This window comes from Mus musculus, chromosome 16 (assembly GCF_000001635.26).
Source record: "Mus musculus strain C57BL/6J chromosome 16, GRCm38.p6 C57BL/6J".
NCBI lineage: Eukaryota > Metazoa > Chordata > Mammalia > Rodentia > Muridae > Mus > Mus musculus.
The window spans coordinates 69,953,162-69,967,731 of NC_000082.6; positions in this window are offsets into that span (position 1 = coordinate 69,953,162).

Genomic DNA, 14,570 nt, shown 5'->3' on the forward strand with positions numbered 1-14,570 from the left:
TTTTATAAATGTCTTTTTCTTTTGTCTTTGTTTTTATCACAACAGAATGAACAGTTCTGAAGTATACTTGGAAATGATTTTACAGTTCTTTCCCTTTATAACTGTCTTTACCCACAAGGTTTTCTGGAATATTGTTAGTACTTGTAAACAAAATTTGTATGTCGAAAACAGCATCTCCTTTTAAAAGGCATGTTTGCCTCCTAATTGGAAATTTATATTGCTTTTGGCATGAACTGAAAAAAAAAAAACATCAAATAAGGTGTAGGTAGTGTTAAATGACTAAGGATTATAAAAAGCTTTCATAACCTGGAATCCCAAGTTACACACTAGCTAAGATGAATTCAAAGAAATGTGGTACTGTGTGAGAAAGTGTGTGGAAATGATACTGAATTAAAGCAATTTATTTTCATATTTTTTGTTCTGCAGTCATCTGTGATAGATGCAAGACAATACACTACAAGTGGCAGATGGCTGTTAAATGAGCAGGAATGTCAAAGTTAAACTATCCACTTATGCACAATACCTTTAGGTAAAAGAGAAGGCCCATTGTCGCTGACAACATGAAACACATTAGTATTTACCACAAGAGATTGTGTTTTAATCTTTGAAAAATTTAGAAGCAATAATCTTTTCTTTTCTAATATTCTTTTGCAAGAAAGAGATCCTAGAAGTATGAAGATAAAATTTGGAAACACATTTTTAACTCAGATATATTGTAAATACAAGGCCTTAGTATCTCAAGATATTTCCCAGGTTAACAATATAAGATGATAATTATAGCTATTCCACTAGATATTTTTTCAGTATAGACCCTCTACTATAAGTAAGTAATATGGATTATCTCTGTTCGTTTTAAGAAAAACTCAAGGTTATGCTGAGGATAATCTCTAAAATAGCTGCTGCCTTTAATTCCCTTTCCATGAACAAATATACTGTCTGTCACTTTAAGAGATAGAATTGTTTGTGTGTGTGTGTGTGTGTGTGTGTGTGTGTGTGTGTGTGTGTGTGTGTGTGTGTGTGTATGTGTGTGTGTGTGTGTGTGTGTGTGTGTGTGTTTGTGTGTGTGTGTGTATTGACCATCATCAGAGGAGCTTCTATTTTCAGTAGACGATGATTAACAAGAGATCCACAACTGACCACTGTGCAAAGAATAAATGATGAATGCTCATGGGTTATCTACGTTACAATCACTCCTCTCAAGGCTCAGAGATGACTGGAGAAGAGGAAGCATAGAGTGTATAAGAGCCAGAGGTGCTAGTTGACTGTAAGCAAAAGTGTCTACTGGGCACACTGGGGAAGCTGCACATAGAAACTCACAGCAGTGTGACAATGACCACCAGACCTATGCAAGCACAAGTCAGAAAAAAAAATCCCAGCAAGGAGAGAGGTGTGAGCATGAAGTCTCACCCCTAGCTGAGATGCTATTGGCAACTGATAGCTTCTGAGAGAGAAAGGTGTGGTTTGGATAAAGAATAGACTTCTGGTAAGTCATCCTCTCTAGTGGGAATCGACACACTCAATAGTATGTGAACAGTACAAATACAACTTGGTAGAATAGAGAGGGGAAGGAAAAAAAAAGACAGAGAGAGTACAGAGTTTGGTAAGTAGGCAACTTTGGAAAGCTAGATCTGAAAGGACTTAGAAAGGGTGTGTATGGTCAAAATATATTGCATGCAAAGTTCTCCAAGAACTATTATAAAGAATGGCAAGGGAAAGACAGCATTTAATTCTCTTTCCTTGCAACCTGCATGACTTTCTGATAGAATCCAAATCTAGGTTTTAAGAAGCTTTTGCACTTCTTCCTGGACCAGTCAATAAATTTCCTCTTGTGGTACATCTCGGAAGACAAAGAATAACTGTGAGAATTGCAAAACCAGTATCGCACTGAGAGCTTGCAACTTGGGCTGTTAGAAAGTTCAAGACAAGAGGTGGTCCTTTCATTTGAGACTGTTTGCATCCCGTTAATGATGTAGCCATTTTTCCTCCCTCAGAGAGAGGACAAAAACTCAGAATCTCAGCTTTGCCAACCAATCTTGTGAGTGAGCTACCATGGAAATTCAGCCATTCGAATGGTTAGTTGACGGCACTCCCCGTCAATATCTGACCACACATCTAAGAAAGACAGTATGAGACCTGAGAGCTCAGATAACTCAGAAGTTAGCCATAGCAAAAAGAAAGAACAAAATGTTTCCCCCAGTAGGACTGACATCCTTCTGAGCCAACAATATCATGAGTATTTTAATTAATGCAATATTTTTGTTCAGTGTGATTATGAAGTAGTATGTAGTCATATGGCATTTTCTATAATCTGCTGGAGAATCATTTGCCCCTTTCACCTTGTGAACATGGTTGAAAGATGGAAGAGCAATGAGCTTAATTTTGATGGTAACTGAAAATACAAGCCTATAGGTACCATGGGCCTGTAATTCTGGATATTGGAGGAAGGAGTATGAAAACTATGAGTTCAAACCAGCTTGGGCAAATCAGGAGATTATAGAGAAAAAGAGACAGAGACATGATGGATAGACTACTCATTAGATTATTATTCTTTACAATGTTTGTTCAGCAGATCAAATTGTGTTAGTTTTTCTCTGTATATTTTTTATTGGTTTCCTTAGAAATCTTTTTCTAGGTCCTTACTTTGCAGATTTTTATTTATATACAAATCCAAGTTAGTACCGAAGAACTTTCAAGTGTAGTACCTTGGATTGTATCTTCTTGTATCTCCCCTTTTCCCCAAGAGCCTTCCAAACATTAATAACTCTAGATATCTCCATTTCAATGGTAGCCAATGATGCTAGCAATGATGCATCATTCTGTTTAGTTGATGGATGCTCAACTTTTATGATAATGTACTCCTCTGTCCCTCACAAAGTCATCATTAGTTCCTAATTGCTCCAAATGATTTTCCCAGATATACACACCCACGAGGCCCTGGTGAGGGGAATTCATTTCTCAAAAGGGAATTTAAGACCAAGTCTCAGATGTACAGAACTGATGAACCAGGTAGTTGACCTAAATCAGCTAATTAAGCGATAGGGAGCCGCCAGGGAAAGAGAAAAACGTGTCATTAGGTTCACTTTGCTGCGAAGTAGAAATTTGAGGGTTTCTGAGAAAACAGATCCAGACCTGAAACAGAACTTTTTGAAATCATGTTTCTCTTTGGCTCTGATTCAGCTCTACCGTTTCCAATGTAAGCCTAAAGCACATAAACGAGACACCTAATAAACTGCTTCTTTATTTAAACTGTTAATTAACTGCAGCTCTGAAAATGAATTCTGAATTGTTCTTTTGTTTGGGTTGGAATTGTTTTAAATTCAATTGAATGGATGTTAAAGGGGAAAAAGTTAAATATAATTTGACTTTTTAACCAAACTTTTTTGGATGATTTAATTTGTGCTTGAAATGTATTTAGATTAAAATATACAATAAAATTTATGTCTGCGTATGGAACAATCAAAATCTTATAATGGTAACACTTTGTTTACCTTGTTTTTTTCAGAAAGTCTAGTACAAACTTGTCTGAAAGTTCCAATGTAACCAAGGGACCATGAACCCCAAATCCTCTTGCCTCTGCTTCCTTAATGCTGAGATTACAGGCATGCACCACAATACCTAGTTTGTATATGTTGCTGGGTATTGAGCCATGTTGTCACATATGCACAACAGAGCTATATCCCAGACACTTTTGTATAAACCTTCATTTATTTTTTTATTAATTTTTATTTTTTTATTACGTATTTTCCTCAATTACATTTCCAATACTGTCCCAAAAATCCTCCCCACCCCACCCCCACTCTCCTACCCACCCATTCCCATTTTTTTGGCCCTGGCATTCCCCTGTACTGGGGCATATAAAGTTTGCCTGTCCAATGGGCATCTCTTTCCAGTGATGACCTACTAGGCCATCTTTTGATACATATGCAGCTAGAGTCAAGAGCTCCGGAGTACTGACTAGTTCATAATGTCGCACCTACAGGGTTGCAGATCTCTTTAGCTCCTTGGATACTTTCTCTAGCTCCTCCATTGGGGGCCCTGTGATCCATCCAATAGTTGACTGTGAGCATCCACTTCTGTGTTGGCTAGGCCCCGACCTAGTCTCACAAGAGACAGCTATATCACGGTCCTTGCATCAAACGCTTGCTAGTGTATGCAATGGTGTCATCATTTGGAGGCTAATTATGGGATGGATCCCTGGATATGGCAGTCTCTAGATGGTCCATCCTTTTGTCTCAGCTCCACACTTTGTCTCTGTAACTCCTTCCATGGGTGATTGTTTCCAATTCTAAGAAGGGGCAAAGTGTCCACACTTTGGTCTTCGTTCTTCTTCCGTTTCATGTGTTGTGCAAAATGTACCTTATATCTCGCTATACTAAGTTTCTGGGCTAATATCCACTTATCAGTGAGTACATATCATTTGAGTTCTTTTGTGATTGGGTTACCTCACTCAGGATGATGCCCTCCAGGTCCAACCATTTGCCTAGGAATTTCATAAATTCATTCATTTTAATAGCTGAGTAGTACTCCATCGTGTAAATGTACCACATTTTTTGTATCCATTCCTCTGTTGAGGGGCATCTGGGTTCTTTCCAGCTTCTGGCTATTATAAATAAGGCTGCTATGAACATAGTGGAGCATGTGTTCTTCTTACCAGTTGGGGCATCTTCTGGATATATGCCCAGGAGAGGTATTGCTGGATCCTCCTGTAATACTATGTCCAATTTTCTGAGGAACCGCCAGACTGATTTCCAGAGTGGTTGTACAAGCTTGTAATCTCACCAACAATGGAGGAGTGTTCCTCTTTCTCCACATCCTCACCAGCATCTGCTGTCACCTGAATTTTTTATCTTAGCCATTCTGACTGGTGTGAGATGGAATCTCAGGGTTGTTTTGATTTGCATTTCTCTGATGATTAAAGATGTTGAACATTTTTTCAGGTGCTTCTCAGCCATTCGGTATTCCTAGGGTGAGAATTCTTTGTTTAGCTCTGAGCCCCATCTTTTACGGGGGTTATTTGATTTTCTGGAGTCCACCCTCTTGAGTTCTTTATATATATATTGGATATTAGTCCCCTATCTGATTTAAGATAGGTAAAGATCCTTTGCCAATCTGTTGGTGGCCTTTTTGTCTTATTGACAGGATCGTTTGCCTTGCAGACGCTTTGCAATTTTATGAGGTCCCATTTGTCAATCCTAAATCTTACAGCACAAAGCATTGCTGTTATATTCAGGAATTTTTCCCCTGTCCCCATAACTTCGAGGCTTTTCCCCACTTTTTCCTCTATAAGTTTCAGTGTCTCTGGTTTTTATGTGGAGATCCTTGATCCGCTTGATTTGACCTTAGTACAAGGAGAGAGGAATGGATCAATTCGAATTCTTCTACATGATAACAACCAGTTGTGCCAGCACCATTTGTTGAAAATGCTGTCTTTCTTCCACTGGATGGTTTTAGCTCCCTTGTCGAAGATCAAGTGACCATAGGTGTGTGGGTTCATTTCTGGGTCTTCAATTCTATTCCATTGGTCTACTTGTCTGTCTCTATACCAGTACCATGCAGTTTTTATCACAATTGCTCTGTAGTAAAGCTTTAGGTCAGGCATGGTGATTCCACCAGAGGTTCTTTTATCCTTGAGAAGAGTTTTTGCTATCCTAGGTTTTTTGTTATTCCAGATGAATTTGCAGATTGCTCATTCTAATTTGTTGAAGAATTGAGTTGGAATTTTGATGGGGATTGCATTGAATCTGTAGATTGCTTTTGGCAAGATAGCCATTTTTAAACTGTTGATCCTGCCAATCCATGAGCATAGGAGATCTTTCCATTTTCTGAGATCTTCTTTAATTTCTTTCTTCAGAGACTTGAAGTTTTTATCATATAGATCTTTTACTTCCTTAGTTAGAGTCACACCAAGATATTTTATATTATTTGTGACTATTGAGAAGGGTGTTGTTTCCCTAATTTCTTTCTCAGCCTGTTTATTCTTTGTGTAGAGAAAGGCCATTGACTTGTTTGAGTTAATTTTATATCCAGCTGCTTCACCGAAGCTGTTTATCAGGTTTAGGAGTTCTCTGGTGGAATTTTTAGGGTTACTTATATATACTATCATATAATCTGCAAAAAGTGATATTTTGACTTCATCTTTTCCAATTTGTATCCCATCGATCTCCTTTTGTTGTCGAATTGCTCTGGCTAGGACTTCAAGTACTATGTTGAAGAGGTAGGGAGAAAGTGGGTAGCCTTGTCTAGTCCCTGATTTTAGTGGGATTGCTTCAAGCTTCTCACCATTTATTTTGATGTTGGGTACTGGTTTGCTGTAGATTGCATTTATCATGTGTAGGTATGGGCCTTGAATTCCTGATCTTTCCAAAACTTTTATCATGAATGGGTGTTGGATCTTGTCGAATGCTTTTTCCGCATCTAATGAGATGATCATGTGGTTTTTGTCTTTGAGTTTGTTTATATAATGGATTACGTTGATGGATTTCCGTATATTAAACCATCCCTGCATCCCTGGAATAAAACCTACTTTGTTAGGATGGATGATTGCTTTAATGTGTTCTTGGATTCTGTTAGTGAGAATTTTATTGAGTATTTTTGCATCGATATTAATAAGGGAAATTGGTCTGAAGTTCCCTATCTTTGTTGGATCTTTCTATGCCTTAGGTATCAGAGTTATTGTGTCTTCATAGAATGAGTTGGGTAGAGTTCCCTCTACTTCTATTTTGTGGAATAGTTTGTACAGAACTGGAATTAGATCTTCTTTGAAGGTCTGGTAGAACTCTGCACTAAACCCATCTGGTCCTGGGCTTTTTTTGGCTGGGAGACTATTAATGACTGCTTCTATTTCATTAGTGGATATGGGACTGTTTAGATCGTTAACTTGATCCTGATTTAACTTTGGTACCTGGTATCTGTCTAGAAATTTGTCCATTTTGTCCAGGCTTTCCAGTTTTGTTGAGTATAGCCTTTTGTAGAAGGATCTGATGGTGTTTTGGATTTCTTCAGGATCTTTTGTTATGTCTCCCTTTTCATTTCTGATTTTGTTAATTAGGATGCTTTCCCTGTGCCCTCTAGTGAGTCTTGCTAAGGGTTCATCTATCTTGTTTATTTTCTCAAAGAACCAGCTCCTTGATTGGTTGATTCTTTGAATAGTTCTTCTTGTTTCCACTTGGTTGATTTCACCCCTGAGTTTGATTATTTCCTGCCTTCGACTCCTCTTGGGTGAATCTGCTTCCTTTTTTTCTAGAGCTTTTAGATGTGTTGTCAAGCTGCTAGTGTGGGTTCTTTCTAGTTTCTTTTTTGAGGCACTCAGAGCTATGACTTTCCCTCTTAGAAATGCTTTCATTGTGTCCCATAGGTTTGGGTATGTTGTGCCTTCATTTTCATTAAACTCTAAAAAGTCTTTAATTTCTTTCTTTATTCCTTCCTTGACCAAGGTATCATTGAGAAGACTGTTGTTCAGTTTCCACGTGAGTGTTGGCTTTCCCTTATTTATGTTGTTATTGAAGATCAGTCTTAGGCCATGGTGGTCTGATAGGATGCATGGGACAATTTCAATATTTTTGTATCTGTTGAGGCCTGTTTTGTGACCAATTATATGGTCAATTTTGGAGAAGGTCCTGTGAGGTGCTGAGAAGAAGGTATATTCTTTTGTTTTAGGATAAAATGTTTTGTAGATATCTCTCAGATCCATTTGTTTCATAACTTCTGTTAGTTTCACTGTGTCCCTGTTTAGTTTCTGTTTCCACGATCTGTCCATTGATGAAAGTGGTGTGTTGAATTCTCCCACTATTATTGTGTGAGGTGCAATGTGTGCTTTGAGCTTTACTAAAGTGTCTTTAATGAATGTGGCTGCCCTTGCATTTGGAGAGTAGATATTCAGAATTGAGAGTTCCTCTTGGAGGATTTTACCTTTGATGAGTATGAAATGTCCCTCCTTGTCTTTTTTGAAAACTTTGGGTTGGAAGTCGATTTTATCCGACATTAGAATGGCTACTCCAGCTTGTTTCTTCAGACCATTTGCTTGGAAAATTGTTTTCCAGCCTTTCACACTGAGGTAGTGTCTGTCTTTTTCCCTGAGATGGGTTTCCTGTAAGCAGCAGAATGTTGGGTCCTGTTTATGTAGCCAGTCTGTTAGTCTGTGTCTTTTTATTGGGGAATTGAGTCCATTGATATTAAGAGATATTAAGGAAAAGTAATTGTTGCTTCCTTTTAGTTTTGTTGTTAGAGTTGGCATTCTGTTCTTGTGGCTGTCTTCTTTTTGGTTTGTTGAATGATTACTTTCTTGATTTTTCTAGGGCATGATTTTGGTCCTTGTATTGGTTTTTTTCTGTTATTATCCTTTGAAGGTCTGGATTCATGGAAAGATAATGTGTGAATTTGGTTTTGTCGTGGAATACTTTGTTTTCTCCATCTATGGTAATTGAGAGTTTGGCCGGGTATAATAGCCTGGGCTGGCATTTGTGTTCTCTTAGTGTCTGTATAACATCTGTCCAGGCTCTTCTGGTTTTCATAGTCTCTGGTGAAAAGTCTGGTGTAATTCTGATAGGCCTGCCTTTATATGTTACTTGACCTTTCTCCTTTACTGCTTTTAATATTCTACCTTTATTTAGTGCATTTGTTGTTCTGATTATTATGTGTCAGGAGGAATTTCTTTTCTGGTCCAGTCTATTTGGGGTTCTGTAGGCTTCCTGTATGTTCATGGGCATGTCATTCTTTAGGTTTGGGAAGTTTTCTTCTGTAAATTTTTGAAGATATTTGCCGGCCCTTTAAGTTGAAAGTCTTCATTCTCATCAACTCCTATTATCCGTAGGTTTGGTCTTCTTATTGTTTCCTAGATTTCCTGGATGTTTTGAGTTAGGATCTTTTTGCGTTTTGTATTATCTTTGATTGTTGTGCCGATGTTCTCTATGGAATCTTCTGCACCTGAGATTCTCTCTTCCATCTCTTGTATTCTGTTGCTGATGCTCGAGTCTATGGTTCCAGATTTCTTTCCTAGGGTTTCTATCTCCTGTGGGAAGCCGCCCCCACATTCGCCGTTACAAGATGGCGCTGACAGCTGTGTTCTAAGTGGTAAACAAATAATCTGCGCATGTGCCAAAGGTAGTTCTCCACCCCATGTACTCTGCCTTCCCTGTGACTACAACTCGGCCATGGGCTGCAGCCAATCAGGGAGTGATACGTCCTAGGCGAAAGATAACTCCCCTTAAGAGGGACGGGGTTTCGCTTTCGCTTTGGGCTTGGGGCTTGGGGCTTTGGGCTTGCTCTCTTGCTCCTAAAGATGTAAACAATAGAGCTCTGGCTCTGCGCTCTGGCGCTCTGGCGCTCTGGCGCTCTGGCTCCTAAAGATGTAAGCAATGGGGGGTTTGAGTTTTGCACTCTTGCTCCTGAAGATGTAAGCAATAAAGTTTTGCCGCAGAAGATTCTGGTTTGTTGTGTCTTTCCTGGCCGGTCGTGAGAACGCGTGTAAGAGTTGGTGCCGAAATCCGGGACGAGAAAATCCGGGAAGAAAAAACCCGGGACAAGAAAAACTCGGGACGGGAGTTAACCATCACCGGCGCAAGGAAGATTCCTCATTCCGGAACCAGAACTGCGGGTCACGGTCATAAAGGTTCCCGTAAAACAGACTGTTGAGAAGGATCCAGCGTGGATTCAGAACTCTTCAGCTGGGGAATGGTGGTAATGAAGTGTTCCCACAAAACAGACTGTTGAGAAGGATTCAACTGCGTGAATTCAGAACTCTTCAGCTGGGGAACAGGGTTACCGTAAGTATAGCTTTACAAGGTAAGTCTGGCCTTGAACTTTCTAACGAAATTCAAGACAGTCTATCAGAAGTAAAGTGGGAAATAGCTTTACAAGGTAAGTCTGGTCTTGAACTTTCTAACGAAATTCAAGACAGTCTATCAGAAGTAAAGTGGGAAATAGCTTTACAAGGTATGTTTGGCCTTGAACTTTCTCTAGTGTTAGAAGCCCTTTTGTTCCTTTTCACATGTTATCAAGTGGTTAAGGCAGGGCGGATTCTGGACGAAATTCGAGACAATCTATCAGAAGTAAAGCGGGGAGAGAGAGTAGGAGCAAAGAGGAAATATGGTACACAAAATAAGTATACAGGCCTTTCCACGGGTCTTGAACCCAAGGAAAAGTTTAGGTCAGGTAAGAATACCTGGGGAGAGATTAGAAGGAAGGAAAAGAAAAAAGAAAAGAAAAAAGATCAATTAGCGGAGGTCTCTAGGAGAAGGAACCTATACTCATCACTAGGTGAGCTCAAGGAGCCAGTTCTTAGTAGTTCTGAATCAGATGAAAAGGCTATTAGGGCCTGGAAGGCGCTCTCCCGAGTAGGTGAAGCCACTGGAAAACTAACAAAGATCGTCCAGGGACCTCAGGAGTCCTTCTCAGATTTTGTGGCCAGAGAGACAGAGGCAGGCTCTTGCAGCCTACAAGGTCTTATTGTCCACCCTGGAGTTGTAGATCAGGATTATAAAGGGGAACTTCAGGTTCTCTGTTCTTGTCCTCAAGTTGTCTTTTCTATATCACAAAGGGACAGAATAGCTCAACTAATAATTTCGCCAAGCCTACATGGCTGTTTTCCTTCCTCTGGTATTCCTTGAGCTGCCAAAGGTATTGGTTCTACTGAAAGTGATTCTGATTACTTAATAATGCCTTTAGATTGTTGTCAAATTTTATCTACTCATGCCAGGCCATTACAGGTCTGAAAAATGGATGTCACGCATATTTACTCCTTTGGGAGAAATCAATATTTATCTATTGACACCTGCTCTGGAATCATGTTTGCTTCTCCGTTAACCGGAGAAAAAGCCTCACATGTGATTCAACATTGCCTTGAGGCATGGAGTGCTTGGGGGAAACCCAAACTCCTTAAGACTGATAATGGACCAGCTTATACATCTCAAAAATTCCAGCAGTTCTGCCGTCAGATGGACGTGACCCACCTGACTGGACTTCCATACAACCCTCAAGGACAGGGTATTGTTGAGCGTGCGCATCGCACCCTCAAAGCCTATCTAATAAAGCAGAAGAGGGGAGTCGAGACTCTACCCCGAGTACCAAGAGTGTCTGTGTCTATGGCACTCTTTACACTCAATTTTTTAAATATTGATGCTCATGGCCATACTGCGGCTGAACGTCATTGTTCAGAGCCAGATAGGCCCAATGAGATGGTTAAATGGAAAAATGTCCTTGATAATAAATGGTATGGCCCGGATCCTATTTTGATAAGATCCAGGGGAGCTATTTGTGTTTTCCCACAGAATGAAGACAACCCATTTTGGATACCAGAAAGACTCACCCGAAAAATCCAGACTGACCAAGGGAATACTGATGTCCCTCGTCTTGGTGATGTCCAGGGCGTCAATAATAAAGAGAGAGCAGCGTTGGGGGATAATGTCGACATTTCCACTCCCAATGCCGGTAATGTATAATGCTCAAGTATTCCCCTGCTTTTTTACCACTAACTAGGAACTGGGTTTGGCCTTGATTCAGACAGCCTTGGCTCTGTCTGGATAGGTCCAGACGACTGACACCATTAACACTTTGTCAGCCTCAGTGACTACAGTCATAGATAAACAGGCCTCAGCTAATGTCAAGATACAGGGTGGTCTCATGCTGGTTAATCAACTCATAGATCTTGTCCAGAAACAACTAGATGTATTATGGCAAATAGCTCAGCTGGGATGTGAACAAAAGTTTCCGGGATTGTGTGTTACTTCCATTCAGTATGAGAAATTTACTAGGGCAGCTAATTTGTCAAAAAGTCTTTCTCAGTATATGTTACAGAATTGGACGGCTGAATTTGAACAGATCCTTCGGGAATTGAGACTTCAGGTCAACTCCACGCGCTTGGACCTGTCCCTGACCAAAGGATTACCCAATTGGATCTCCTCAGCATTTTCCTTCTTTAAAGAATGGGTGGGATTGATATTATTTGGAGATACACTTTGCTGTGGATTAGTGTTGCTTCTTTGGTTGGTCTGTAAGCTTAAGGCCCAAACTAGGAGAGACAAGGTGGTTATTGCCCAGGCGCTTGCAGGACTAGAACATGGTGCTTCCCCTGATTTATGGTTATCTATGCTTAAGCAATAGGTCGCTGGCCACTCAGCTCTTGCACACCACGAGGCTAGTCTCATTGCACGGGATAGAGTAAGTGTGCTTCAGCAGCCCGAGAGAGTTGCACGGCTAAGCACTGCAGTAGAAGGGCTCTGCGGCATATATGATCCTATTCTAGGGAGACATGTCATCTTTCAAGAAGGTTGAGTGTTCAAGTGTCCTTCCTCCAGGAAAAACAACACGGGACCAGACCAGGACCCCTCTAGGTGATGAGCCTGGAAGGAGGTTATGTGTACGGCTCCTTTACCTGCACACTGGGGATTTGACCTCTATCTCCACTCTCATTAATATGGGTGGCCTATTGCTCTTATTAATAGAAAAGGGGGAACTGTGGGAAGCCGCCCCCACATTCGCCGTTACAAGATGGCGCTGACAGCTGTGTTCTAAGTGGTAAACAAATAATCTGCGCATGTGCCAAAGGTAGTTCTCCACCCCATGTACTCTGCCTTCCCCGTGACTACAACTCGGCCATGGGCTGCAGCCAATCAGGGAGTGATACATCCTAGGCGAAGGATAACTCCCCTTAAGAGGGACGGGGTTTCGCTTTCGCTTTGGGCTTGGGGCTTGGGGCTTTGGGCTTGCTCTCTTGCTCCTAAAGATGTAAACAATAGAGCTCTGGCTCTGCGCTCTGGCGCTCTGGCGCTCTGGCGCTCTGGCGCTCTGGCGCTCTGGCTCCTAAAGATGTAAGCAATGGGGGGTTTGAGTTTTGCACTCTTGCTCCTGAAGATGTAAGCAATAAAGTTTTGCCGCAGAAGATTCTGGTTTGTTGTGTCTTTCCTGGCCGGTCGTGAGAACGCGTGTAAGAATCTCCAGTGTTGCCTCACTTTGGGTTTTCTTTATTGTGTCTACTTCCCTATTTAGGTCTAGTATGGTTTTGTTCATTTCCATCACATGTTTGGAAGTTTTTTCCTGTTTTTCTATAAGGACTTCTACCTGTTTGGTTGTGTTTTCTTGTTTTTCTTTAAGGACTTGTAACTCTTTAGCAGTGTTCTCCTGTATTTCTTTAAGTGAGTTATTAAAGTCCTTCTTTATGTCCTCTACCATCATCATGAGATAGGCTTTTAAATCCGGGTCTAGCTTTTTGGAACTGTTGGGGTGACCAGGACTAGGTGGGGTGGGAGTGCTTCGTTCTGATGATGGTGAGTGGTCTTGACTTCTGTTAGTAGGATTCTTACGTTTGCCTTTTGCCATCTGGTATTCTCTGGAGCTAGTTGTTATAGTTGTCTCTGGTTAGAGCTTGTTCCTCAGGTGATTATGTTAGCCTCTATCAGCAGACCTGGGAGACTAGCTCTATCCTTAGTTTCAGTGGTCAGAGTACTCTCTGCAGGCAAGCTCTCCTCTTGCAATAAAGGTGCCCAGATATCTGGTGTTTGAACCTGCCTCCTGGCAGAAGTTGTGTTCCACTTACCTTAGGTTTTAAAAATCCGTGGAGGGTCCTGTATGGGTCCTTGCGGGTGTCTGGAGACTCCCCGGGCCAGGGATCCTGTGCTGAGGGGGCCGGAAGGGACTTGAGCCCTGGATCAGGCGGGGTTATCTGCTTCCTTAATTAATGCAGTCTCAGGTCTTGCGTGATTGGATTGGAGCAGGCACTGTGTTCCACTCACCAGAGGTCTTAGGATCCCATGGTGGATCCTGTGTGGGGCCTTGTGGGTGTCTGGAGACTCCCCGGGCCAGGGACCCCGTGCTGCGGTGGGCTGGAAGGGCTAAACCTTTATTTAAAAGTAAAGACAGTGTCAGACATTATGGATAATATGAGAAAAAGAACTAATCATAGAAGGTACGAAGGCAGAATGTATGTCAGGATATATACTTGCCCTTGATTAGATGAAGGCATAAAGAACATTGCCTTGAGGGTTTTGCCTTTGATATTATTGCACTAATGTAATTCATGCCCATTCTCTGAGAATGCTCAGTATGAATTTGGTTGATGTCTATCATCCTGGCTGGTACTTAATAAAAGTTGCTTCAAATTTGACTCATAAATAAAGAATGAAAGGAAAAAACAGCATCTATAAAAACAATGTATAATTTTTAAGTAGGAGATAAATATGAATTATTTACCTATAAGGCAAAATATTTCTTCTAAAACACATTACCTGGCATGGATGAACTCAGTGGTCTAGCATTGCCAGGTGTGACTGAGGCCATGATTTCAGCCTCCTCCACAAATACATCATAGAATAACCACACTAGAGGCTTTTCAATCCAATTGTCCTCTTACAGAAATTAAAATACCCCATCAAATTTTCCAGTTCACGTTGTGTTTCCTTTGAATAAATATACATATAAAAAGTGAAAAAGATATAGTAGTAACTTCTTTTTCATGTTACCTTATTACGCGCTGAAAATTTTTAAATCATATTTTATGCTTTCGAGCTACTCAGTCAATGTATTAAAGATCTATAAACTAGAGGATGGCAATATGCTGTAGACTTTTGCAGTGATAAAGG